Below are 26,842 nucleotides of genomic sequence, written 5' to 3' on the forward strand. Positions count from 1 at the left end.
CCAACAAGTGACTGCCTACAGTCAGTCTGAACCTAGGCCATTTCTCTTCATAGGCATACTAGATAACAAGACCTAGTGCTCCAAGCTTTGCCCATGAGAAAGGATATCTGGAACCAGCCCAAATGCCCATCATCAGATGAGTGGATACGGAAAATGTGGTACATCTACACAATGGAATACTACTCAGCTATAAAAACGAATGAAATACTGCCATTTGCAACAACATGGATGGACCTTGAGAGAATTATATTAAGTGAAACAAGTCAGGCACAGAAAGAGAAATACCACATGTTCTCACTTATTGGTGGGAGCTAAAAATTAATATATAAATTCACACACACACATACACACATACACACACAAACCGGGGGGGGGGGGAAGAAGATATAACAACCACAATTACTTGAAGTTGATACGACAAGCAAACAGAAAGGACATTGCTGGGGGGGAGGGGGGGAGGGAGAAGGGAGGGAGGTTTTGGTGATGGGGAGCAATAATCAGCCACAATGTATATCGACAAAATAAAATTTAAAAAAAAATAAATAAATTTAAAAAAAAAAAAAGAAAGGATATCATTTCGTCAATTTCTTCAGGGTCACTTTAGAGTGAGCTGCAGTAGAACAGCAATTTGTGGCTGGCTTGTACCAGCATATAGGGCGACCTGTCTATAACCAGGTCTCAACTTTTCTTCCCCAGCCAAATGGTCACAGGAGCTTCCTTCTAGGTCACATGTGTTGACTGAGAGAGGCAGCAATTGTGTGGATTACCTAATCTGAAAATGAAATCAATTTTATTTGACTCCTTTAAAAGACTGCCTCTCTGTTCTGCTTTCTAGAATTATTTTCTCATCTACTGTTCTCAGTCATGACATCTTAGGGGGTGTTAGGACATTCTGGGGTTGGAATAGTGTTAGCACTTCACATGGATGCTGTTTTCAAGGGCCTGGAAATTGCCTTAGTAAAGCATCCTTTCTGAAATGCTCCGCAGGTCTGCATTCTGTTGACTGCATAGACTTGTATCTTGTGGAGCACTGTTCTTGAATCTGGACCCTCGCTTTGAAATTGAATCCTTCTGAAGAGTCCTTTTCAGTGGGGATAATTGTTACCTTTGTTAGTCAATGTATAAGTAGCCAGGGGTTTTGGGGTGGGAACCGGGGAGTCTAGCTTCTAGTAGTTTCCTTATTTCTTCCTTAGTTCCAATTTTGTCTCAGTAAATTTCCCGTGTCTGCTATTGCTCAAAAATTTATCATGGGACGAGAATTTGTATTTTCTAATTTCATAAATCACAGGAATAACAGATTCTAGTCATTTTTCATCTGATGACCTGGACCTGTTTCCCTGTTTGCTCCCAGAAGGCAGGCTTGGAGCAAGCTTTGTGTTTCACATGGGACTTTACTGAAGGCTCAAAGGAGGACCTGTATTTGTCAGAGTTCTTAGTGCAAGTCACAGAAACAAGCTCTGGATACTTCAAGCAGAAAATGGAGTTATCAAAGACTATTGGGGAATTTAGTGTGGGCCAGAAAACTAGGCTTGGGATCTACAACACTTAGAACAACATCCAGAATCACACCATAGCTACATCCATGAAGACATAATGTTGCTGCCACCCTTCTTTCAGCACTGAAGCTTTGGATGCTGGATTTTGGACACAGTTGGAAGAAATGTTCCTCATTACCATTTTGATGTGTTTTCCTCCAGGAACTTTTCAAAATATACATGTATTTTTTTGTTTCTATCCAAAATCAAAAACATTTTTTAAAGTTAGCAATATATTGTGAATATTTTCTTCCCATGCCCAGAAATATTTTGTCTATAATATAATTTATAGTGGTGCATAGTACACTATCACATAGCTCTACCATAGTTTACTTCACAAATGCAAATCATCTGTGTCATTTCTAAATTTATTATCTTACATAATGCTTTAATGAACAACCTTGCATTTGTATTTTACACACATTTCAGGGCATTTCTTCAGGAAAAGAATTCATAGAGGTTGAATCACTGGCTAAAAAAACATGGTGGTTTTAAAGTTTTCTGATGGATATCGCCAAATTGCAATTCTGAGAGTTATCTTGAAAGGTGGAAGGCATGCCAAAGGTCCCTTTTTGAGAAACAATCTGTTATGGAAGGTAGAAAAAGCCAAAGGTTCTTTATTCTCTGATTTCTACCCTGTCATTCTATAGTTTCACTTATCTGGATTCAAGTTCTAATTCCAATCTTCCTCTATTTTTATGATTATTATGAAGATTAAATTAGATAATGCATTAAAGTGCTGCTGACCATGTCTTGCACAAACTAAAAACTTTTAAACTATTATTATTATTAATATGCTTTTTCTCACCCTTCTTATCATTAATAGTCAGTCAACTTTCATTTTTATGATGTAATTTCTTTGTTGTTTATCAAGGACTCCCGATATTTACAATAGCTGCATATGAAATTTTACTTATGGGAACACTGAGGGGACCAATTCAAAATGACATTCTTAGGGTAAAACAATATAGATGTAAAAAATATAATTTTTTCTTTACTAGATTTTATATTATTCTTGAAGTCTCTCTAGAAAATAACAAAATAATCCCTCATAAATTAGAACATATTATTTTCACTAATCTTACAAATATTTAGGATAAAAACGTATTTTAAATTCATTTTGACAGAAATAATTTGTCACAATTACATCACCAACATGTACATATATTACATATATGTCACCTTGACTTATGGTAACCTGAAGAGGAAATTTGTAGGTTTAGCAAATCCCGTCTAGTAACACCCACAGAACTGAAAACTTATCCCATTTCTTGGTGGTCTTCTACCCATCCAAAGCTCCCGAGGACCATAAAAACTATTGGTTCCTCTGCTAAACTGCAGTAAAATATATCCTGTGAGGCCCAGGGGAAAATCTTTCTGAGGCTGAGCATTCTATGGAGATTCAATATTCCATAATTTGAAATGTAGCTAGAAGCGGAAGTGGATTTACTTCCCAGGATCGCTTTATTCATAATTAGGGATATAAAAAACATAGCTCAGAAAGTAAGTGAAATATAATTGAAAATAAAAGCCTTGATTTTACATGTAAAATTTCTTTACCAGATGGGTGAACTGGGTAACTTAAGATAGTACTTAAAATTAATGGAAATGATGAAACTATGAAATACAAAACTCCTGACAACTATAAACTAGTTCCTAGAAAAAAGGTTATCATACATTGTTAATTTGTTCACACATTTAACAAATATTAATGTGTTCATTATATATAAGGCATAATAACTTACACATTATTTACATATCATATTCTTGTTAAATTATTACTAGTTCCCCCTTTCACTCTCAAAATTGCCCTGGTTTTAATGATATGTTACCTTATAACTTGCCCCTGTGCTCTTTTCTGTCCCATCCCTCTGCCTCATGTCAGAGAGAAACGCTGCATTTACTGTGTTTATTGGCATTTATTTGCTTGTTTTTGTTATGCATATGTATATACCTAACCACTATATTGTTTATGTTAAACTTTATAAAAAGGATGTCATATAATCTACTATTCTACAATTTTCTCTTCCACAGTCAACATTATGGTTCTAAGATTTACCTATGTTGTACTTAGAGTAAGTTCATTCATCTAAATTTTCTATGCTGTATTGTATTCCATTGTGTAAATATACTACAGTTTATTATTTCCAGGTGATTGTCATATGAAATTTTTGGCAATTGTAAGCTATTATAACCAGTTTTATTCTTAGCATTCTGGATAGTTCCAGAAGCTGCATGCAAACATTTCTGTTGGGAATATACATGTGAGTGTGTGTGTGTGTATACAATATATTATACATATGTTGAATAGCTGTATATAAATGCATACATACAACTTGTATGTGTGTGAATGTGTGTATGAGCCGAATTGCTCTAGGGTAAGTGGATGTTCAACTTTAAAAATATAATGCCAAGGGACCTTCTGAGATACTGGTATTGTTCTGTTTCTTGATCTGAGTGCTGATTATAAGAGATGTGTTAAGTTTGTGAAAATTCAGACAGTTGTGCAATTTGGGCATTACATTATTATCAAATAAAAAGTTAAAAAAGATGATGTCAAATTGTTTTCCAAAGTGATTACACCAATTTATATGCCCACCAACAATGTATTTAATTTAGGCCTTTAAAGGAAATTTTAAAAGAAAATAAAAACTTACCAGAAATTTTACCAACAAAATTACTTGTTTTAAATTTTCATACCATTTTTGGCAATTTTAAAAAATATTTTTCAAGATAAGAAGGTAGAATGTGGGCTAGTTAGATAAAATTGCAGCTCATTGAACATATGCCTGTGAAGAATATTTGCTAATGGAATAATAAATTAAGTGTTACCTATCTGTTAACATACTATTTGAAAAAGGCTGGATATATTTTCACCAAATTTAGAGCCTATGTTTAAGATGGCCTGACCCAAAAATATAATTTACATGGCATACAAAGAATTCCTCTTGTAAGTCATGCAGTTTCTCAAAGAGATGTGTAATTATTTTCCAGAGAAGCTCATATGATGCCAATTGGGAGAAAAATGGCATATAAATGCAGACAGTAGTGACAGAGAAAACAAACTGTGCTTTAGGCAGAAACTTCAACTGGAATGACCCAAGGCAGACCCTTTGAATTGAAGGTTTGCTTGGTGATTGAGAAGCTTCTCAGAAGGGCCGTCCACAGTTAGGGCCTTCTTGACTCTGTTCCCTTGAGTTTCTTCACACTCCCCTGCCTTCCTCCTACCCATTTTTTTGGGTTTGTTTTTCTGTCTCCTTCTCATCCTGTTTGGAATTCTTCCAGTCTCTGTCCAGGACCCTCTTTTCTTCTCCGTGCCTCTTCTCTCCCTAAGTGAACTCTTCCAGTCCTGTTTTCCAAATGCTCTCTCCAGGGTGATGACTCCCAAATCACTTTCTCCAAACAAATCCCTCTTCTGAGAGCCAGCCCTTCCATCCAGCTGTTTCTCAGATACCACTGCTTTGACAGCTCAGAGGCACTTGAAAATTTAATATCTGGAGCTAACTATTGATTCTTCCTCCTCAATCCAGCCCTGTACTCCCTTCACTTTCCCATCTTGGTAAATGGCACCATCACTTGTCTAGTTGTTCAAGCCAGAAACCTGCATATTATTTCTGATTACTTTCTCTCTCAAGCTCCATATCAAATCCATCATCAAGTCCTCAAGATTTAACGATGTATGCACACCTTTTGCCTGACCACCTCTCTCCACTTCCACTGCAGCCATTCGCCCTTGTCCATGTTTGCATAATTTCTCACCTGGATTAAGGAAATAATTTTTTCTCCTTGGTCTCCCTACATATACATGTGTTCTTTCTAATCCCTTCTTCACTTTACAGCCACAATGGTCTTTTAAAAAGGTAAGTCTGATCACTCCTTGGTTCAAAACCCTGAATGGCCTCATAGTTCATGCAGCATGAAAGTTCAAAATCCTCGTCATAAACCATAAGGATCTACACGATCAAGCATGTGCAAAACTTTGCAGAATTTTCTTCAACCTTTCTTATATTTATTACTCTCCTATCACACTGATCTTATTTCGGTGCTTCAAACTACCTGCACTTTCATCTTCCCAACATGTTTTTATTCCCTCTTGCCTAGATAATTCCTAATTTCCCTTTGGGCCTAAGGTGAAGAGTCAGTTCCTCAGAAAACATTGCCTCACCCCATTCCCCTGTCTTCATCAAATCCCCGGATAGACACTGTCACGGCATAAGTGTTCTTTCTTCATGATACTCATTACTGGCTGTAATTACACTTACCTTTCTATAATTTTTGGCTTTATGCCTCTTTTTCTTCTGCAAATATGTATGCTACTTGAGGGCAAGGGACAGTGACATTTTTTTTTTAACACGGCTCATACTAAGTGCTTCCTAAAACTTACTGAATGAATTAATGGGTCAATTAATTACGTATTGAGTATCTTCTGTTTAGCACAGCAATCACCTTGAAGGAGAAAGAATATGGACATATTCAAAATAGGAAAAACTTCTAAACCACCAAAACTCTAAACAATTAGAGGTTAAAGAATGACATTATGCAATTAATTGCTAAAATGTGTAGTACAGAGTGAAACTGCTAGAGGAATGCCAGGAAGGAAAAAAGAATCTGGAGCTCCAAAATTTGGGTGGGTCTTCAACCGAGTGGATGGGGCTTCCATGCCCATAGAAGTTGGTCACTTCAAAACCAGATAAAAATTTTTACTCTCCCATAGCCAAGCCTTAATTATAACTACTATTGACTTTTTTACAGCAATTCTTTTGCTGTTGTAAAGGGCCTTTAAATATGTTATTATTTAAAATTCCTCTTCTCATCTTGACATAGTCATATGTTTCTCCACTTTTTTGTACCACTGGTTTGAGTGACATCAAGAAATGCTGCTTTGGCTCTGGAGAGGCTGTTCCAAATCGGAGCCTTCAGAAGGAATGGTGTTCATGGCACCAAAGTGACATTCCCCCCACCCCCAGCAGCAGATGAAATATTTCAAAGGGGACATCTGCCACCACCACTGAGATTTTATGGAGTACCCACACATGTAGACTCACTAAAGTGGGCATGACAGCTGAAAAATATTAAAAGTGTGTGTGTTTTTAAAAACAACTTATGGTTAGGAATTAAGAAATGACTTTTAAATAAGAACAGAATTTTTTTTGTAGTGTGTACTTTTTTCTTTTTCCTTTTTTTTTTTTTTTTTTGAAGACCCCACACTTGCAAAATCGTTTAGGTCATGAGTTTGCTTTACGAAACATTTGGCAAGTAATAGGTGCCGTGGGAATATATCCACTCCATCTGGAATCAGAAGATCCTCCTGGTTTCGCTGTACCTGAATTACCACCAGTCCCCATGGCTTACAAATGTTTTTGTTTTCTTTCTTTAATAAATTTTGGATGCAATAATCAAATGGAAGAGACTTACTGAAGTGGGTTGTTTCTTAAATTTCATAAGGCAAATCTTGGGGAATAAAGTAAATGAATATGTGCCAATTTGATATTTACAAAAACGAAACCTGCATAGAATGTAATTCCTTGTTTTCTTAGTAGGAACATTTCCTTTCATAAAACAAGACCCAGTAAACACACATTATTTTTTGACCTAGTTCCTCCCCACCCCAATGGAAAACTTTTTAAAGGCACTTAATTTCATTTAGATAATCACAAGTCATGGGTCATGCTGTCCTAACTTTTGTGTTCCTTTTAAAAATTGAACAAAGATTGAAACTGGAAAAATGATTTGGTTATCTGATCCATTCACTGTCAGAGCAAGATTGTTTCTTGCTATATTCTTTCTGATTTTCAATTTTTGTCATCCTTTGAGGATGGTTATACCACTTCACAAAGAGCCTTCTGAATTTCTACTCTATTTTGTTTTACTTTATTTTGCTTTGTTTTGTTTTATTTTATTTTAAGGGGAAGGTCATGTAGAAAATCAGGCTTATAATCTCACGAATACAGCATCCCTTGTTTGATATTTGGATCTTTCTTCTCTCACTTTGGCAAGAAATACTGTGGGAATAAGTGTTTCTGCCAAGTATCAGTTATTTAAATATTTCATTACCTCACAAAATAAAAAAGAAAACAGAAAAAAAAAGCTTCTCTAAGACAATTGGACAAAGACAAATGCCGGATCTATCTGAAGACTGAGTTCTTGTCTTTTCTTTAGAACAACACTAGAATTTTTTAAAATCCCTTTTTAAAAGTTCTGGAGGTATTCATGCTATTAAATTACTTTACATGATGACATTGGAAGACAGTTTTCTCAGTAAGGAAAATTTTGGTGTCAGTAAAGGACATTTTTCTACAAAAGTTAAAACAATGAAATTACAACCAAAAATATAATAAAAAAGTACTAATCTAAATGCATTACTAGGAGGAAGAAAACAAGCACATACACACACACAGATGCATTTCATTGATCTTCCATATCTCCTACCATTTTCTTGTTGCACATAAATAATAAAAAAAACTTCAGGAGCTAGTAGTCACAAGAAGAGCTTGGCGTGTGTATGTTTGTGTATGTGAGTGAATGCAAAGACTGAGCAAAATCAAAGATGCTATATAAAATCAACTATGTTGAATGTGCTGCAATTTTTTGGGTAATTGCTACAAAATACAACTTTGCTTTTGGTGTAATTTAACCCTTGAAAATATGTTGTCTGATTTATCTGGCAAGAAACATTCAAATCATCCTAGTAAAACCCATTTCTAGTTTTGTATTTATTTCACCCACCACTTTATAGTAGTTGCCTCCCTATCCTTATTGACAAACTTGCCAAAATATGACTTAAAAAAGAAAAGCAAAAGAAAGAACTAACATATTTTACAAAAGGAATTTTATTAGAACATTGCCTATAATGGTGGGGCATTTGATTTAAGATCTCTTCTTTTTGGATCCAGTTCAAGGGTGTTAATTAGTGATAGTTTCAGAATGTCCTTTCTTTTAATCCATGTCAGCCATCTGACAAACCCTTAACATGGGTGTAAGGGAAGCATATTGTCAAGTTTCAGTATACTACTACGTAATTATTTTTTAATTTCCTAATGACAGATGGAATCCCCTTTATATGCCAGCCTGTTGCTCTATGCCTGATCTTAAATTTTTGTGTTGAAATAAAATAAATTCTTCCATTTTAATCCAGAACAATAGGTTTCTGAATGAAAAGGACTAAATCTTTGAGAAGCAGGAGATATTCAAAACTCTTTAGGACACAATTCTCTGTGTGCCATTGGATAGAATTTGAATATCAGTAGCTCACATGTTGGATCCACGTCAAGTGTAAAGCTCTGATTTTACTGGATGTAAAGACCATATTTTTAGACATTATTATCTAAGAGAAAAACCTTTCAATATCTTACCACTTATACTGTTTGTGTAAAATGGTTGTACAGATGAAAAGAATTGTGGTTATATTAGAGATTATAGAGCATTTTCAACACTTATTATGCCTATGACTTTAGCTGATACTTACAGGATTTCTTTCTTAATAGTCTGTCTGTTTCTCTGCCTGTCTCTCTCTCTTTCTCACTCATTCTCTCACCATTTCTCTCTCATTCTCTCTCCCTTCCAAACTCAGTGTTTGGTCTTTTGGGATATTTTTATCATCCTTTCTTCTTCCCATGTTTTTAGGTTAGGATATGTCTTAATATCTGAGGTGGGACAATTACATTGTTTTTATTGAGTAAGAAACTTGTTTTCCCTCTCTCCCTTGAAATGCTTTTCTCTGAACTCATTATTCCTTCCCATTGATGTTTTCAGATATGGAAAGCTAAGACTCAGGTGTAGAGTATAGGTCAAATGCCTCAAATCCAAAGCCAGGAAAGTGACGAAAATGCACAAAGTAAGCCTAGTGTAAAGAGGAACAACGATGAGTGGCAGAGATTGGAAGTGTTTACCCGGCGAGCAGAGCAGCCAAGTTTCAACTTTGGATGAATGTTCCCACATATGTATATGATTCCAGTGGTGCAGATCTTCTTTTTCTTTCCCTAAGAGAAAAAAGCAATTGGGTTTTTGAAATAAGAAACTTCTACTTTGAAATGTTTGTAAACAATTCTATATTTTCAAAAATATACTGTGGGCCAAAACATGTATGAGCCTCTTCCAGCTAACTGCCATCAATTGTAATCTCAGGTCTATTGAAAAGGGGATCATGGGGCTGTCAGTTGATTTAGGTTGCTTAAGTCTGTCTACAGCACAGGGAAAAGGAGTCTTCTCCTGGCCCACCTAGGTTTTCCGGGTTTTTGTCTACTGCATCAGGAGGAATGACTACCATATATTTTCTTAGCCACATCTGCTGCATGTATGTATCTCCTCGAGAGACCTCAGATGAGGTGAAGATGGAGATAGGAACTGAGAGATAGTAGCTGGAGGCAGGACAACATTCAGGTATTCATGATCCTAGATTTCCAATACAACACCATTTCAACTCTACATTACGTGTTACTAACTGTGTGCACTTTCAGGAGATTTCTGTAACTACTTTTTGGTCTTTAATCTATAGAAATTGTTCCTTAACTCTGTAGTTGTGGCATTTTGTGGTTTCCAATGCATCCAGGAATGTGATGCTATTGAAGATTTTCATATTCCCACATGAAACGTGGACAGCAGCCCGCTTACACAAAATGCATTTCCTGTCATTTGGTCTCTTGACATTTCCAGTATGCTCTATAGCTGAGCCTGGAAGGGGTTTTGCATGTAGTTTAAATCACTTGGAGAAAAAAAAAAAAAAAAAAAAAAGGCGGTCTGGAATCTCATTTCTTTTTTTCTCTAGGGAATATCCGTGTTCTAAATTGACATCAACACATGATAGAAATTGGTCACTCCCTGATATAGTCATTCAGGAATTTTTGCTATTTTAAGGCCTATTATTATTTCCAGCAGTTGCTACTTCATCATTCAGTGAAATATAGTCATCCAGAACTGCCTGACATATTAGTAGTTCTGTTCCTGGACTTAACTCCCCAGTAGCCAGCCCTGCCACTTAACACAGACATGATGGGGGCAAGAGCCTATGGGCTTTGGGTGTTTGAAGAAATGTAGTCTAATCTGTTTCCATCCCTCTCTCTTTACTTTTCCTAGAAATCTAGGACTGTTTGGGAACCCTGAGTAGCCTTATCTGAATTAAATCCAACAGGTTTCTAGACTGTACCCTGCCTCTGCCAGTCCAACTGTCTCTGCAACTATTTTTTGTGCAAAATGAGAAATGAGAACAATGAAGATAGTGTAGAAGACAACAGAAAAAGAAAACACACAGAGTTTGTTGCAAAATACACAGGAACAAAGAACAGAAAATATGGGGAAGAGAAAAATATGCAACTATAGGAAAGAATAAATAGGGAGGAGTTAAGAAGAAATGTATACCCAATTACAGGCTTCTCTTTCTTTTCTGATTTCTAAAGAGTATTTAACTCTTTTACAGAATTTCTTCAATTTTACATGAGGATACTAGGTGGGATGAGGGTTTTTTTTGTTTTTGTTTTTGATTTTAATTACTATTTTTACTGCTGTCCATTATGCTGGTTCACTATAGATTTTACATCCATCTAGTTGCTAAATTAATGCTTCATAGGACATAATACTCACTGATATGGCCCAATCTTATATTCTTCATATATTCTTGAGGTTTTTGAATCGCCAAGGTTTCAAAGCACAGATAACTGAAGATTCATTAGCTTAAGCACTAATGAGTTTCTAAATAAAGGTTTGTATGGACATAGTCTTACACACATAAAAATTTAGCCGGCTTCGGAGGATAAATCAACCGAGCATGGCAGGAAAGAGCCTGTGAAGACTGCAGCTGCGAGGGCTTTTCAAAAAAGTAACTGAAAAGAGGTCATTTTATACCATAGTTTATTGTACTATAGTAGGTAGTAGAGACTGATTCTGAGCTGTTGTTTGCTTAGATGACTAAGTTGTCATTTTTAATTAGCTTTATGCTTTATTTAAAGGCTAATTGCTTTTTTCTTAAAATTAAGATTACTTGATTGCTAATGACAAGAGTGCTATGGTTACATATTTTTTAAAGAAAATACCTAATTGAACATAACTATATTTCCTCTGGAATTTTTTACAATAAAGGACATATTTTTAAAACCAGAAAACATGTATTTACTAATATTAGTAAAATAAAATGCCTTGTTTTTGGCAAGAGGATTGCTGCTAACATATTTAACAAAAAATAAACAAACATTTGTGGTCCTATTTGGTTTTAAAATATACTTTATATCTCCATTTTCTTAAAACTATCATAATTTTCTGGACAAATGTTCTATAGCAGCCAAATAAATATGCTGTATAGAAGTGTTTTTGTTGATACTGCCTATTGGTAGGTACATGCTACAAGTTTTTTCCTTTCTCCAGCTCACTCTGAATTGCACTGTATCATCCACATTTTCTTATTATTGTGACTTACTGTATATAACGTTTAGGTGGAGAGATAACATTAGGGTTTTGGCCGTGGAACAGACATTTTCTCTCTGCAGAGCTCATTGATTCATTTACTAAACATGTGTTTTGGCTGTTACCACACTAGGAAGCAACCAGGTAAATTGAACACCACAGATCAAGAATGTTCTTAATGGACCGAGCCCGTGGCACACTCGGGAGAGTGCAGCGCTGGGAGCGCGGCGACGCTCCCGTCGCGGGTTCGGATCCTATATGGAATGGCCAGTGCACTCACTGGCTGAGTGCTGGTCACGAAAAAGACAAAAAAAAAAAAAAAAAAGAATGTTCTTAATAAGATTCTCATGGACTACTTGCAAGGTGCAAATTTTCTGATCACCTACTACATGCCAGGCACTGTTCACAACAGTGAACAAAATAAAAACCCTTGTCCACAGGGGGCTTATAATCTAGTAGGAGAAGACAAATTGTAAATAGGATGAACAAGTAAATGAAGTGAAATATTAGAAGACAATAAGTGGAGCAGAGAAAAATTGAAACAGGGAGGGCAGAGGTGGAAGCAAGAGTAGAATTGCAATTTTAAATAAAGAGGTCAGAAATGGCATCATTAAGAAGGTGATAAGTGAACAAAGATTTGAAGGAAGTGAGCCACTGGCATTTGTGTGGGGAAAACATTGCAGGTAAAGACAACTACAAGTACAAAAGCCCAGGGGTAGGAGAGAGCTTAATGTGTTCATGGAAGAGCAAGGTTGCTGTAGCATGAGAGAAGCAAGCCAAGGAAAGAACACAAAGAAATTAGTTCAGAGTGATAAAGTGGGGTGGATCTCAGAGGGCCATGGAGACCCTCAGAAGGGTTTTGAGTTTCACTCTGCAGGAGAAGGGAAGGAGGGTGCTGAAGGAGGGGATGCCAGGATCTCACTTAGTATCTAACAAGAGCACTCTACTAAATAGTGAACAGATGGAGCAGGGAAAAGCTGCAGGGAGAGGGATCATTAAGGAAGCTAGTGCAATAGTCCAGGCACAAAGAGAGAATTTCATTAATTGTCTTTAATGTTTCTCCAGTTATCACAGTAGAGAACTTTAGTTTGCTACCCTCACAGAGAAAGTTATGGTCAACTACTGAGAAGTTACAAGAAGCTCTGAGTGACTCTATTCTTCACACTTTCTCCTATCATAGGTTATGGGTAAAGCCTCCCATCAAACCCTGTGATATTTTGGTAAATATGTAATTATATATGCAGCATCTTCATATATTCTTTTCAGCAACCAATTAATGCAGACCAGATGTGTGGCAAGCAAGAATGCTCTCTGGAGGTTGTCCTGAGAAAGTAAAGACACATTGATTTAGAGTCCACACCTGCAGTTCTTGCTGCTGTTTGCTGCTGCTGCTGCAGGTTTGACATCAGTTGCTTAAGGAAAGCTTCAGCTTCCAAAATTCTCTCTTGTTGATTAAGTAGAGGAAATTTGGGTCAAGTAGATTGTGTAATCACCTCACTGCAAAGCACAGAGCATCAGGGAATGGCATCTTCCTATAGAAGGCCACTAAACCCTACCTGTTGTTTAACATGATCTGCTTGTTTTATAGTGAACTTGAAGCAATTACTTCTAGTTATTTGAAACTATAAGAACAGGTGGGAGTATTTGAGAAGTTACAAGGAAATATGTAACCTTGCTCTGTTCTCCTGATAAGCCAAGAAACACCAGCTTTCACTTTAAGCAAGATTGTGTGCATAAGGCATTTAGAAGACAGGTGAAGAAGAATGACTTTATCAAGTCAACAGTCAAAGAAAAGGATGGAAATGTTGGGATTTAAATTATTTATGAGAATAACCCGAAACCATAGCCAAACAAAGCTCTAAACAGCTTAGACATAAAGGATTTTTTAAAAAATTTCTTTTTGGCTGTTAAGTGCTATGTAGAACTATACAACTGGTGAAATATGCATAGTCATAGCATCCCTCTTAAAGATTAAGAGTCCAATAATTATTGATGATATTGGCAGTAACCATCCCACTTTGGGCATTGTTTTTCTCCAGATTTCAGTAATGTCCATCCAATCATTATATCCAGATAATATTATGAAATCTTTATTCCTATCATATTTTATTAATAAATATTTCGTTAACATATTACTCATTCTTCATCATCACTGGGTCTTCTTTTGTACAAGAAAACCCTGATTTCTTATAAACCATACAATGTTTGAGATGGGGTAATTTATGCACCTACCAAAGTAGGCAATCTTAGTTGTTTTTCTTTTGGTCAGTGTGATCTGGCATGGCCTCATTTTAATCAATAGCCCAAGAATATTTGGGCAATAGAAGTGATAGGTCCAAGAAAGAGCTTGGTATTTGAGGCCAGGGAAGCAAACATACCAATATAGGGAAGAGTTATAAATGGGGATTATAAAATAAGCACTCTCTTAGTGCTTTCATCTGAATATTGGTGTACCCCCCCCCCCATCAAATTCATATATTGAAATTGTACCCTCCAAGGTGATGCTATTAAGAGATAGGGCCTTTGGGAGGTGATTAGGTCATGTGGGCAGAGCTCTCATGATTGAAATTAGTGCCTTTATACAAGAGACCCCAGAAAGCTACCTAGCCCATTTCATGATCCTGAGGATACAGTAAAAAGATGTTCATCTATGAGCTAGAGAGCAGGTCCTCACCAGACACTGAAATGTTCACTGCCTTGATCTTAAACTTCCCACTCTTCGGAACTGTGAGAAATAAATTTCTGTTGTTTATAAGCCACAGAGTTAATAGCATTTTGTTATAGCAGCCCAAACAGACTAAGACAGAGAGTTTGTACCAAAAAGTTGGAGTGCTGCTGTAACAAACACCTAAAATGTGGAAGCATATTTGTAATTGGGTAATAGATACAGGTTGGAAGAGCTGGGAGTAATCAGTATACTAGAAAAAGCCATGAACACACTGTTAAGGGTGATCCTGGTGAGGGCCTGGAGGAACAGAAGAGCCATTGAGAAAGCCTCAGTCTTCTTAGATATTTCCTACGTGGTTGTGTTCAGAAGGTTGATATAAATATGGATAGTAAAGGTCATTTTGATGAGGTCTGAGACAGAAATGATGAACATGTTATTGAAAACTGGAGGAAAGGCGATTCCTGTAATAAAGTGGCAAAGAACTTGACTGAATTATATGTGGATTCTAGCATTTTGTGGATGGTAGAACTTGTGACCAATTAAATCGGATATTTAGTTGAAGCTATACCTAAGCAAAGTGTGGAAGGAGAGGTTTGGCTTCTCTTGACTGTCTATAGTAAACTTCAAGAAGAGAGAAATGTCTTAAAGACAGAATGGTTAATCAAAAAGAAATTAGAATTTAAAAATTTGAACAATTCTCAGCATGTCTATATTGGAAAAAAAGAGAAAACCTGTTTGGGAGAGAACAAGGGTATAGCCAAGCAACAGTTTGATAAGGAGACTAGTGTGAAACAGCCATCTCATCAGAAGCCAGGACCTTAAGGATTGGAAAGTTATAGTTATCTTTTCTGCTGTCCACTCTTCCTGTGGTGTAGCTGTTGGGTCCTGAGAACACTCAGCACTGCCAAATTTCTCTACTTCCTTTAGCAGCAATCACTTGGACCCTGTGTTCTTCAACTTCCTCTTCTAATAAAATATAATAATAGCTTCTGATTCCACAGATATGAAGAATGATATAAATGATAATGTTTTACTTTTTTAATCTCTTGGCAAGATAAATGACATGAGGGCAAGAAAATGCCTATTTTTTTTTCTTTATTTTTTTAAGAGAAAAATAAATAAAATAATTTCATTTGAAGAAACCCAGATGTCCTCAAAATAGGTACTGTCTGCCAAAAGAGTTCTTTAGAAATTCTCTGATGAGTCAAAATTCCAAGGTTCTTTCCCATGTTGGCTTGTGCAGTTCCTTAATATTGTTTTGGGGTTAGGTCAAACCAACAAGGCATCTCTCACTAAAATGTTCCTATGATCCTCTCAGTTGTCAGTTGGTTTCCTGAATTCAGACTGTCTCTAAAATCTTATCCCTTCACGTTACTTTTTATTTTCCAGTGATGCCTGGGCAGAGCCACATATTAGACAATGAAGGGAACAGTATTTATATGAACATTGATTGATTCAAATGCTAATTTGTAATATAAGTGTGCAGTAGTTCCCTCCAATATATGTTATATTACAGTTAACTAGTCTCCTGTCTAGGATAGCAGACATCATGCATTTAGACAATATTTGTTGTACTTTGTTTAGTTATCTTTTATAGATTATCAATAGAGCATTTTATAAATGAATGCAAAGTGTGTGTAAAGAGCTGCTTCATAACTGAATGGATGTGTATGATTTTTTTCCTTGGTAAAATTTTCCCAGAGACCCTTCTCTGAAGTAGTTATTTAAATGATAGTGATCTCTGGATGATGCTGTTAGGATTAGATAATAAGAGTATGACTCATAAACATGTCATTTAAATCTGGGAACAAGTAACTAGAACCCACTCTCTCTAGCCAAAAACCTCTCATTTTTGTGGGCTTTCCACCCCCACACAAATGGCATACACCTCCAGTCCTTAAACTGGCAGGTTTTCTAGAGAAATTACCCATTCTATGATGAAGAATACCTAAATCCCACAAGTAAAAGGAGCAGCCTGTTATTACTCTTCCTGTTCAGTACATGAAAAGCAGAAGTATGTGAGAACCAAACACAACCTGTAATTTGGTAGCCAAACAACAGATCTGTGCTGTAACAGGAAAAGTAAAAATATAGCTTTACTTTGGTATTCTTGGATGGTCTTCCCTGGAGGAGTGAAACTTTGCTTGCTTTTCTCACTTCCAGGGTAGTGTTCTTGTTTGCCACTAGATTCCAACTAAAGAAGCTTGTGCACATGGGGAGTTCTGTGTTTCCATTCTAAGGAGGTTCAGGAGTATCTGGTTTGAGTTTCCTCTGTCACATATAAGGTCGTTCTCCACCGACACACATACTTATTCCTAAATGCATTTTAGGGTTGAAATGTTTTGCATTTTTTTTCTCTTTAAGCAAGAAACATGGTTGCCTCACTATTGGAGTAGAGTTTCTCATATCCATGACTGACTCCAGCTTGCTTAGTGACAGAAAGAACAGTTCTTTCTGCTGTAGTCTATAATGCAATAAAAAGGAGATTGATGATGGCCTTTGTTTTATCAATAACTGACATATTTGACCCTTTTGAGTAAGGTGATATATTTAGACCTATAATTTTCACAAACATATACACACATACACATACTCCCTATCCCTACATGTATGTAGACATATACAAATGTACACGTGTATATACATACATACATATGATTATATACATGTGTATATATAATTTACCTGAGAATATTCATATTCATCTTGGTCTCTATAACAATAGCAACAAAAATAATGAAGACCCTTTTATTATTCTATAACTGTCACTGAAGACAAATTTTTGTCATAGATATGTGGGAAAAGGAGAATTTGACACAGTTACAAGAGAAATAGCTTTTATTCTACATGGAATCCCCAAAGCACAAATCATTCCATGAAAATGCTGGGAATTTGAAGCTTAACAGAGAGGCTTGATGCTTTGCCAATAGTCCTTTATCAAGTAAGTGATCTGAAGTCCAACCAGGGCTTCCCTTATTCCAGGTTGTTTCATAACCTGAGGTATTTAGATCCCCAGTGTTAATGGTTTATTACTTCCTTAGCATTCGATTTTACTGAGACGTTTATTGAGTAGTGTGTATATAATAACAGAACCTTGGCGCTCTACAAAATATGCAAAATTGTTTTCATCATCAAATAGAATTGTATCAACATCATGATCACATTTTATGTGGGGTATGCATTCATAAGATAATGTCATAGGATATATATAAAAGTGTTTTCCTGGTAGATGGGAAATCTAATGAATCTTTTGGTAGGTTCATGTATTATGGGAAGAAATAAAATGCCACTAATTCCATTAAGTCTTTGTATTTAAAATACATGAAACATAATGGGACAAAAACTAGTTTTGTCCATCCATCCCCTGGTTTCACCCTACAATGGTGGAGTTGATCTCTCTATTTCTGAGGACTTGGCTGTCATTACTTTTCCTCTCACCTTTGGGGCTAGGAAAGGGGGAAGAGTGAGGACAAGTAAAAGAATTTTGTGTTTCAGGACCACGAAGGGAATTAATGAAGGTGTCAGAGCTGAGCTACTGCTTTGAACTGATGAGGTTGTGTGAGAAGAGAGGTATCTTGGGGTCTTCCTGAGGCTAGGAAGTGGACTATGTCCTCTCAGTCTCTCCAATGGTAGGTAGTCTTGACCCTGAGAGAGATCAATATCATGCATGAAAATGTTCAAGAATTTTGGAGGTGGGAGACTGCATATGAATAACTATGGCTGTGAGGGTCGCAGTGAAAAATGCCTGTGCCCAACAGAGAGAGCTCCTGATGGTCTTGTCTGAGGAATATTAATAGTAATGTCCACTGAGCACTGATAATCAGAGTGCCCTGCTCCAAATGTTCTGAAATGACCCAGGAAGAAATCATGACTAAATCACAACTTCCTTCTAGAAATACAGGAGGGAATTCTGAGCAGATTGTTTGATGATTAAGAAACATTTTTTAAAAAAAATGTTGGGGACTAACTTTCATATGCATGACCAAAAGCTGAGCCTACTCAAATGGGTTCTCTTTCCCTTTTTTATCTACGTGAATATTCTTCATCCAAACTTTATTTGAGGTGAGAAAGATGAGTTGAGGGAAAAACCATGAAAGTTATTTCCTGGCATCTCACCCAGAAATGAGTGATGAATAGAGCCTGGAAACAACTTTAAAAGCCATTTTCTTTGCTCATGTGAGGTCATGAGGTTGCTCCGTGCAACTCTCTGGGCAACAGAATGAGTGAAAGTGGCACAAAACACACCCAAGGTCTATCATTGATTTAAAGTGATTGATGGCTGGTCTTGTCTGATTGTGCTGTATTGTCAAACCATCCATCATTCCAAACAAACCTTCTCCATAGTCCGATATACAGTTACATGTGGCTAAAGGGTTTAGGATTTTTCTTTCTTTCTTTTTTTTTCTCCCACCAGAGAGCAGTTGGTGGTGGGGTGGGGGGAGAAAAAGAACACGTTGCTTCCTTTCACAAAACTACAAAATAGTTGTCAGTTAGGAAGAGAGTACTCTGATGACACATGCTAAAGTCTTGTTAAGTTTATGTAGGAGTGTGTCCATTTCCATCGAGCAAACCACATTTTCCACACTTCCCACACTTTCCTCAGGCTGTGTCTTCCCCAAGCTTTTCACAAATCCAATATTTGTCCTACTTAGAGAATCGGCCATTCCTAATTCTTAGACCAATCCTGGCTTGAGTCAGAAAGTTCATTTTTGTCCAATACCTAAAAAATGACTATTGAAGTACTCATTACCCAAAACATGAAGGATAAAGAAAAGTACTGTATAAAAAAAGAAATAACAAGCACACACATTCCCCTCTTATCTTTAAGATCCCCACCTCATATAGTGTACCTCCACTGTTTCCTTCCACCGTTTTCTAGGTGTTGATATTTATAACTAGCTACCTACAATTACATCTTTTAGTCCTTTAATATAGAAGCAAAATCACACTGTATATGCAGTCTTGTGCCCTTTTACCCAGCATACTATTTCTTGAGTGCTTTAACCAGGTCATTGCAAATTCTTCCAATGCATGATTCGTATGGCAGACCTGGACTGTGTTAGCATCTTCTGACTCACTCTGTTGAGTTCAGTGGACTGCTCAGGGGTGTGTTACTCAGCCCTAAGAGTGAGCCCACCCATTCTGAATCACCCTCTGCTTATCTCACCCATGACATGCTGTCTCCTGCTTACCTCTGGGTTCCAGGGTTGAGCTCAGAATCTAGCCCTCCTGCCATGCATGCAGTGTCTCCCTTCACAAAATCTCAGGGCCAATCTTGTTCTAGGTGCCATTGGCTTTTTCTTCAGCCATCATTTGCTTTTGCCAGGTATGGTACCTCCCTACATCTCTTTTCCATATACCTGTCTTTCTAGAACAAAGAGAGGAATGCTATTCTGGCTTGACATCTGCGTATCACTTGTTGGATTCCACCCCATCTCTATTTGCCTTCCTGATGCTGCATTCTGACTGTCTCTTAGCAAGTTCCACTGTGCTCTGGGGCCTGGTACTGAGCCTGTGTCATCAATGCATGCAGCTGTATCCATGGGCATGCTCCTTTTTCCTAGCTGTTCACCTCACTCATGCCTTTTACCATCCTCAGCTCTTAAGTCCTACTGAAAGAGACTCTCTGTGGCTTCAGTAGCTGTAAGCTCGTTGATGCCAGGAATTGCTCCAGGTTTCACTTTTGACCATTCTATTGAAAACTTTTCTCTCAACTGGTTTCTTTGATACCCAGATTCTCTTTCTTTGGGTAGCTCCTTGAAAGTGACATTTCATCTGGGTGCTTTGTGTGACTTGTGGAGTTAACATCTCCTAAGAGGCTTCCTCTTGGCTTATTACCTTAAACCAGTGGTTCTCAATCAGGAGTGGTTTTGCCCCACCAGGAACATTTGACAACACCTGGAGACATTTTTGGTTGTTGCAACTAGAAGAATGCTACTGGCATCTAGTGAGTAGAGACCAGTGCTGATGCTAAACATTATACAAGGCAAAGGACTGGCCCACGTGACAAAGAATTAACTGGCCCAAAATGTAAATTGTGCTGAGGTTGAGACACACTGCCCTAAGCTGTACACACCATGATCCATGAGCAAAAGGGCTCAAGGCATACTCTATCTCCCCTTTCTCTATGATTCTTGGAGAGGCACTAAATCCTCCTCCTTCCACCTGCCTAACTCACCATTAGTGGATAAATTTAACACCAGACCTTGAATCCTCTATATTGAAAATAGACTATCAGGCCTCACCAAAGAATCCCAAACTTAAGGAAGGCACAAAGCAAGGCACTGTGAATAAGACACATCCTCGATGCTCCGGTACTTTTAGGCTAACACAGAAAATAAAATGTGTTCAGAGATGACTACTTAACATCCATATCAGTGCACTCTGATGACGTGAATCTTTCCAAGTAATTAATTTTGTAGAATATGGCTACTCCTGGCCTCTTTCCACCTTTTTAATTCCCAGGAATATCTTCAATTCTGGACAGGCACTCTCACAAAAAATATCTGAATAAAATCGAATTAACATCCAGAAATAATGTATAAAATACACCAAGCCAGTAATTTCATAAGGAAGCCAAGTTCCATGTGCTGCCAAAATTCCTATCTGGTGATATCCTTCACTTCACCTAATAATTGATATGTTCTAATGAATGGAAAAATAAAAGAATTTGGTTCCTTTCTCAGTGTGATGTAGTTTTACTCTCCACTACCTTGTTCTTCCTCTTTGCTCTTGGTTTCTCTTTTACTTGTTTACGGAGCTGAAACCAGAGGGGCTCATCTTCCCAGTCAGTTCTCAGATTTTCCCTCAGTCCTTTCCCTAATATCCTTTTGATCTCATCTCTCTTTGGTATTTTTTTCTATATTAAGTAGAATGATGAAAGTTATAAATTGGCTATATATAAGCTGCTATGGGAATACAGAGGAGGGGATTTTGCATTCATCTGGGAGTTAAAGCACCTACAGTGGAGGTGGCACTGGGTGGAAAGACTTTCTAGTAGAAGAGACGAATATGGGCAGAGCCATTCTTGTAGGAAAGTGCACAACATGCTTGGAAATGGGAAGTTCTATGTTTTGATTGGAGTGTAGTGAGTGTGAGAAGGATCAGTGAGCACAGAGGCTGGAAATATAGATCTGAGCCAGATTATAGCAGGCTTTGAACTCTAAGCCTAAGAGTTTAGGATTTATTTTATAGGCAATAAGGACCCATTGAGCTGAGTGTGCTGTAATCAAAGCTGCACCAGTGCAAAATTACTCCGGCAGCAGCAGGGAGTAAGAGGCAGCGTGGATTTCAGAGTCAGAAGACCAAATCTGTGGGCTAGAACTGCTGTGCATTACCTGAGTGAACTAGGAGAGGTCACCAATCTTTCTTCACCAGTATCCCCATCTGTAAAATGGGGATGGCATCACACGTCCTGCAGGGCTTTGACATGGACTGGAAAGAATGGGCTTAAGAGATCAATACCGAACCTGGCAGATAGCAGGCACTCAAAACTGTTCACTGGGAAAAGGAAACATTGGAGGCAGAAAGATATAAGAGTATTTCTCAATAGTATGAGCAAAAGCTGTGAGGGTTTGGGGAAAAAGGAAGGAATATAAAACATAATATAAAAGAAGAGTCTCTATATCTTGAAAAAAGTGTAAACGGAAGAGTAGAAGATGACTTGCATGTTGACAATTGGTGACAGAAAGGATGAAGATGCCATTATCAGAGCTAGGAACAGTGAATAAGAAATATATTTGGTAATTTCAATAAGAATCACATATCGTATAGAATTTGGCTTGTCAGCTATTTATTTCTGAAAATAATATCAATTTTAATAGAAGCTAAGGAGTAAATAACAGTTAATGCTCATATAAATCATCATGCTAGTTACTACATTAGGTATTACATATTACTCCTATTTTTAAAAATTAAGAAACTGAGGCACAGAGAGGCTAAACAAATTCCCCAAGTTTGAATAATTAATGTACATGAACTAGGCATTAATCCCAGGCACTCTGATTCCAGAATCAGGAAGCTTAACCTCTATGTTAGGATTAACTGAAAGGTATTAAAATCCTGGAAGAATTTCTAGATAACTCAGCTTTTCTGAAGTACTAATTAGGCCTAGCTGGTCTACTGCAGAGAACTATAAAAGATGTAGCATGCTACTGACTTTCCAATGAAACAAATATAAATTTTAGTCAATAAATGTAGATGCATAAGCAATATGTGTATCTTTATTTTCTTTAAGTCAATTCAAATCCAACCAAGATTTCATTCTATCAGGATGGAAATAAATTTTGATATTAAGGTTACCCTTGACAGAGTTATGATAAGATCATGGGTCTTAGGTAAAGCCAAAATGTTGAGGGATTCCTCCAGTCATTAGTCATGAATTCATAGTACACAGTGATCCATCTGTATCAGCCTACACGTGCACTTTCCGGCCTGGTGTCTCTGTCACTTCCAGGGTCTCTAGTGGCAGGGCAAGTTGGAGACCATGGGAGTCCATACTTCGTATTCACTGACCATACTCACATCACATCCCTTCTACAACGTCTCATCCCCTCCACAGAACCATGTCATGAAAAGTGCCTGATACACTCAATCTCTCATCAGTCCAGAGAAGTCTCTTTCTCTCCTTCATTGCTGCTCCATTTGGAGGAATTCTGCTCCTTCTCCTCCCTTACCAAGACACCAAAGATAATCTTTCAATGGGTTTTGCCTTTTGTAAAGAAGAGGAAAATGTTTCCACTTACAGAATTGCAAAAATAAAGTTGGGGCAACATGTAACAAGTAACGGAAATGAGTTAGTAATTTAAAGACTTCCCACAAATACAATCCCAACCCCAGATGGCTTCACTGACGAATTCTGTCTGACATTTAAAGAAGAATTAGTACCAACACCTCATTTACTGTTCCAAAAATTAGAATAGGAGAGTATACTTTTCAACTCATTCTAAGACGCCAGAATTACTCTGATACCAAAACCAGACAAAAACATCACAACTAAGGACAGATGTAGAATGATATATCTTACAAATATAGATGGAAAAATCCTCAACAAAATATAGCAAATCGTATCCTCCAACATATAAAAAGGATTATACACCACAACCAAGTGGATTTAATACAAGGCTCGTTTAGCATCTGAAAATCAATTAATGAAATACATCATGTTAATTAAGTACAAAAACTACATGATCTTCTCAATAAAGGCAGAAGAAGCATTTGTCAAAATCCAACACACTTTCCTGGTAAAAGCACTCAATATACTAGGAATTAAAGGGAACTTCATCAACCTGATATAGGACATCTGCTAAAACCCCCTAGCTAACTTCGTACTTAATGGTGAAACACTGGATGTTTTCCCCCTAAGATCAGGAATAAGACAAGGACGTCACTCTTATCACTTTTAGTCAACATTTTACAGGTGGTTCTAGAAAGGGCAATCAGGCAAGTAAAAGAAATGAAAGACATAAGATTGGAAAATGAAAAAAATAAAACTCTCTGTGCTTGTAGAAACCATGATCATATATTTAGAAAATTCTGAATAATCCACTAAAAAACTTAGAGAAAATAAATAATTTAAGCAAGGGTGCAATGTATGAAATTATTATATGAAAATCAATTATATTTCTACACAGTAGCATCAAATAATTTAAAAATGCAATTAAGAAAACATTGCCAAAAGAAAAGAAAAAAATGCTTAGGAATAAATTTAACAAAAGATGTGCAAAACATAAACTTAAAAAAAACAAACTATAAAATATTATTGAAAAAAATTAAGGACAACTTAATAAATGGAAAGACGTTTGATATTCATGGATCAGAAGATTTAATATTAAGAAGGAAATACTCCCCAATTGATCTACAGATTCAATATAATTCTTGTCAAAGTCCCAAGCTTGTCCTAAAATTCATATGGAAATTCAAGGGACCCAGAGCAGTCAAAATAATTTTGAAAAAGAAGAACAAAATTGAAAGACTCACACTTCCTGATTTAAAAACTCTCTGCAAAGCCATAGAAATCAAACCAGTTTAGTACTGGCATTAGGACAAAAATATAGATAAATGAATTACAATGGAAATTTCAGAAATAAACCTTCAGTCAATTGACAATTCAATGGAAAAAGAACAGTATTTTCAAGAAATTGTTCAGAAATGACTGAAAATCCACATGCAAAAGAAAAATGTTAGACTCTTCTTCACATCACGTATAAAAATTAACTTAAAATGGGTCATGGACCTAAATGTAAGAACTGAAACTATAAAACTCTGAGAAGAAAATGTAGGAATATATCTTCATCTTATGTTAGGGGAATCCTTCTTAGAGATGACAAAAGAAAAATGATTAATCAGGTTTCACCAAAATTAACAACTTTTGAGCTGCAGAGGATGCCATTGAGAAAGCGAAAGGTAACCCAGAGAATGGAAAAAAGGTATTCACAAATCATATATCTAATAAGGGACTTGTATCTAGACTATATAAAGAATCCTTACAACTTAATAACAGAAAAGCAAATAACCCAATTAAAATTAGGCAAAGTATATGAATAGAAGTTCCTTCAAAGAAGATACACAAGGGAACGGCCCCGTGACTCACTCGGGAGAGTGCGGCACTGGTGGTGCCGAGGCCGCGGGTTTGGATCCTATATAGGGATGGCCGGTGCACTCACTGGCTGAGCGTGGTGCAGACCACACTGTGCTGACGGTTGCAATCCCCTTACTGGTCAAAAAAAAAAAAAAAAAAAAAAAAGATACACAAAAGACCAGTAAGCACATGAACAGGTGCTCCACATCATTAGACATCAAGGAAATGAATATCAAAACATGTCATACCACTTCTCATCCATTAGGTTGACAATAATAAAAAAGACAGATAATATCAATTGTGGGCAAGGAAGTGGAGAAATTGAAATCCTTGCACACTACTGGTGGGAATGTAAAATGGTGCAGCCACTTTGGAAAATATTTGGCAGCTCCTCAGAAAATTAAGATAGAGTTTCTGCATGGCTAAGTAATTTCACCCCTTGGTCCAAGAGAAATGAAGCCATATGTCCGCCCAAAGAAAATGGATAGTTAAATGTGGTATAGCCATATAATGGAATATAATTCAACCATAAAAAAGGGATGAAGTATTTGATACAAGCTATAACATGTATGAACCTTGTAAGTAAAAGAAGCTAGTCTTAAGAGGCCACAGAATAGGCATGTCTATAGAGATAGAAAGTAAATTAGTGGTTGCCTGGGGCAGGAGTGTTTGGGGGTAATGAAAATGTTCTAAAATTAATTATTGTGTTAGTTATACAACTCTGTGAGTATAGTAAAAATCATTAAATTGTACACTTTAAATGGGTGAACGATGAGTGGTACATGAGCTCAATAAAGCTGTTATATAAAGTAATACTGGAGGCAACAAAAATGCTAGCAGCTTTGGGAAGAAGGAAGAGGAAAGATACAAAGAGTAAAATCCAAATATCTACCCTAAGAGAAATAATACAATATATAATCTGTCTATCCTGCCAATTTTTTTTTTTTATGATTCCCTATGGAATCATCATGGAATGAATGGAATCAAGTGGAATGAATATTTTCCAATTGAATGTTGACAACTGAATATTTTTGTCATTGCAGAGAAAACTATCAGTATTTTTCTTCTCCACTCTGCTACATCATTCCCCACCCACCTCCCCCACCCCAGCTCTGTGGTCAACTACCTGGTCACCTCTCTGGAAAGGACAAACATTAGCTCTTTTAAATACACATTGAGGTATAAACTAGTCATATCCTAAACTTTCCTAAAGCTCAAAGGTCCTTGGAAGGTTAGTCAGCCAGAGAATCCCTAAGGAATACCTGCAGTCTCTGAGGACAGATCTGGTCAAGTTACTATGTTACACAGGATTAGAATTTATAGCAAAGAGAGCACTTTTGTAAGATAAACTGCCTAAGTTTCAGTAATAAAATCGTGGTTGGGTCATTAAAGTTATTATAAAGTAGCAAACGATTTTAGAAATTATCTCTTCAACCAGAACCAGAGATTAACATTTTAGGAGAGTTTGGGGGATTTAGCTAAGATTTAGAAAGATGTGAGGAACATTCAGAGGTTTCACATTTGAGAGAATATTAAAAAGAAAGAAAGGTCCTTTTTAAGAAATTATAAGCAGGAAAATGAGGTAGATTGCTGCTGTTTCAGAGGGGGCAAGGAGGGGACAAAAATAAAAAAACAATAATTAATTTTATAATATATGAGACTGAAGGA

Source organism: Cynocephalus volans, chromosome 1 (genome assembly GCF_027409185.1).
Source record: "Cynocephalus volans isolate mCynVol1 chromosome 1, mCynVol1.pri, whole genome shotgun sequence".
Taxonomy (NCBI): domain Eukaryota; kingdom Metazoa; phylum Chordata; class Mammalia; order Dermoptera; family Cynocephalidae; genus Cynocephalus; species Cynocephalus volans.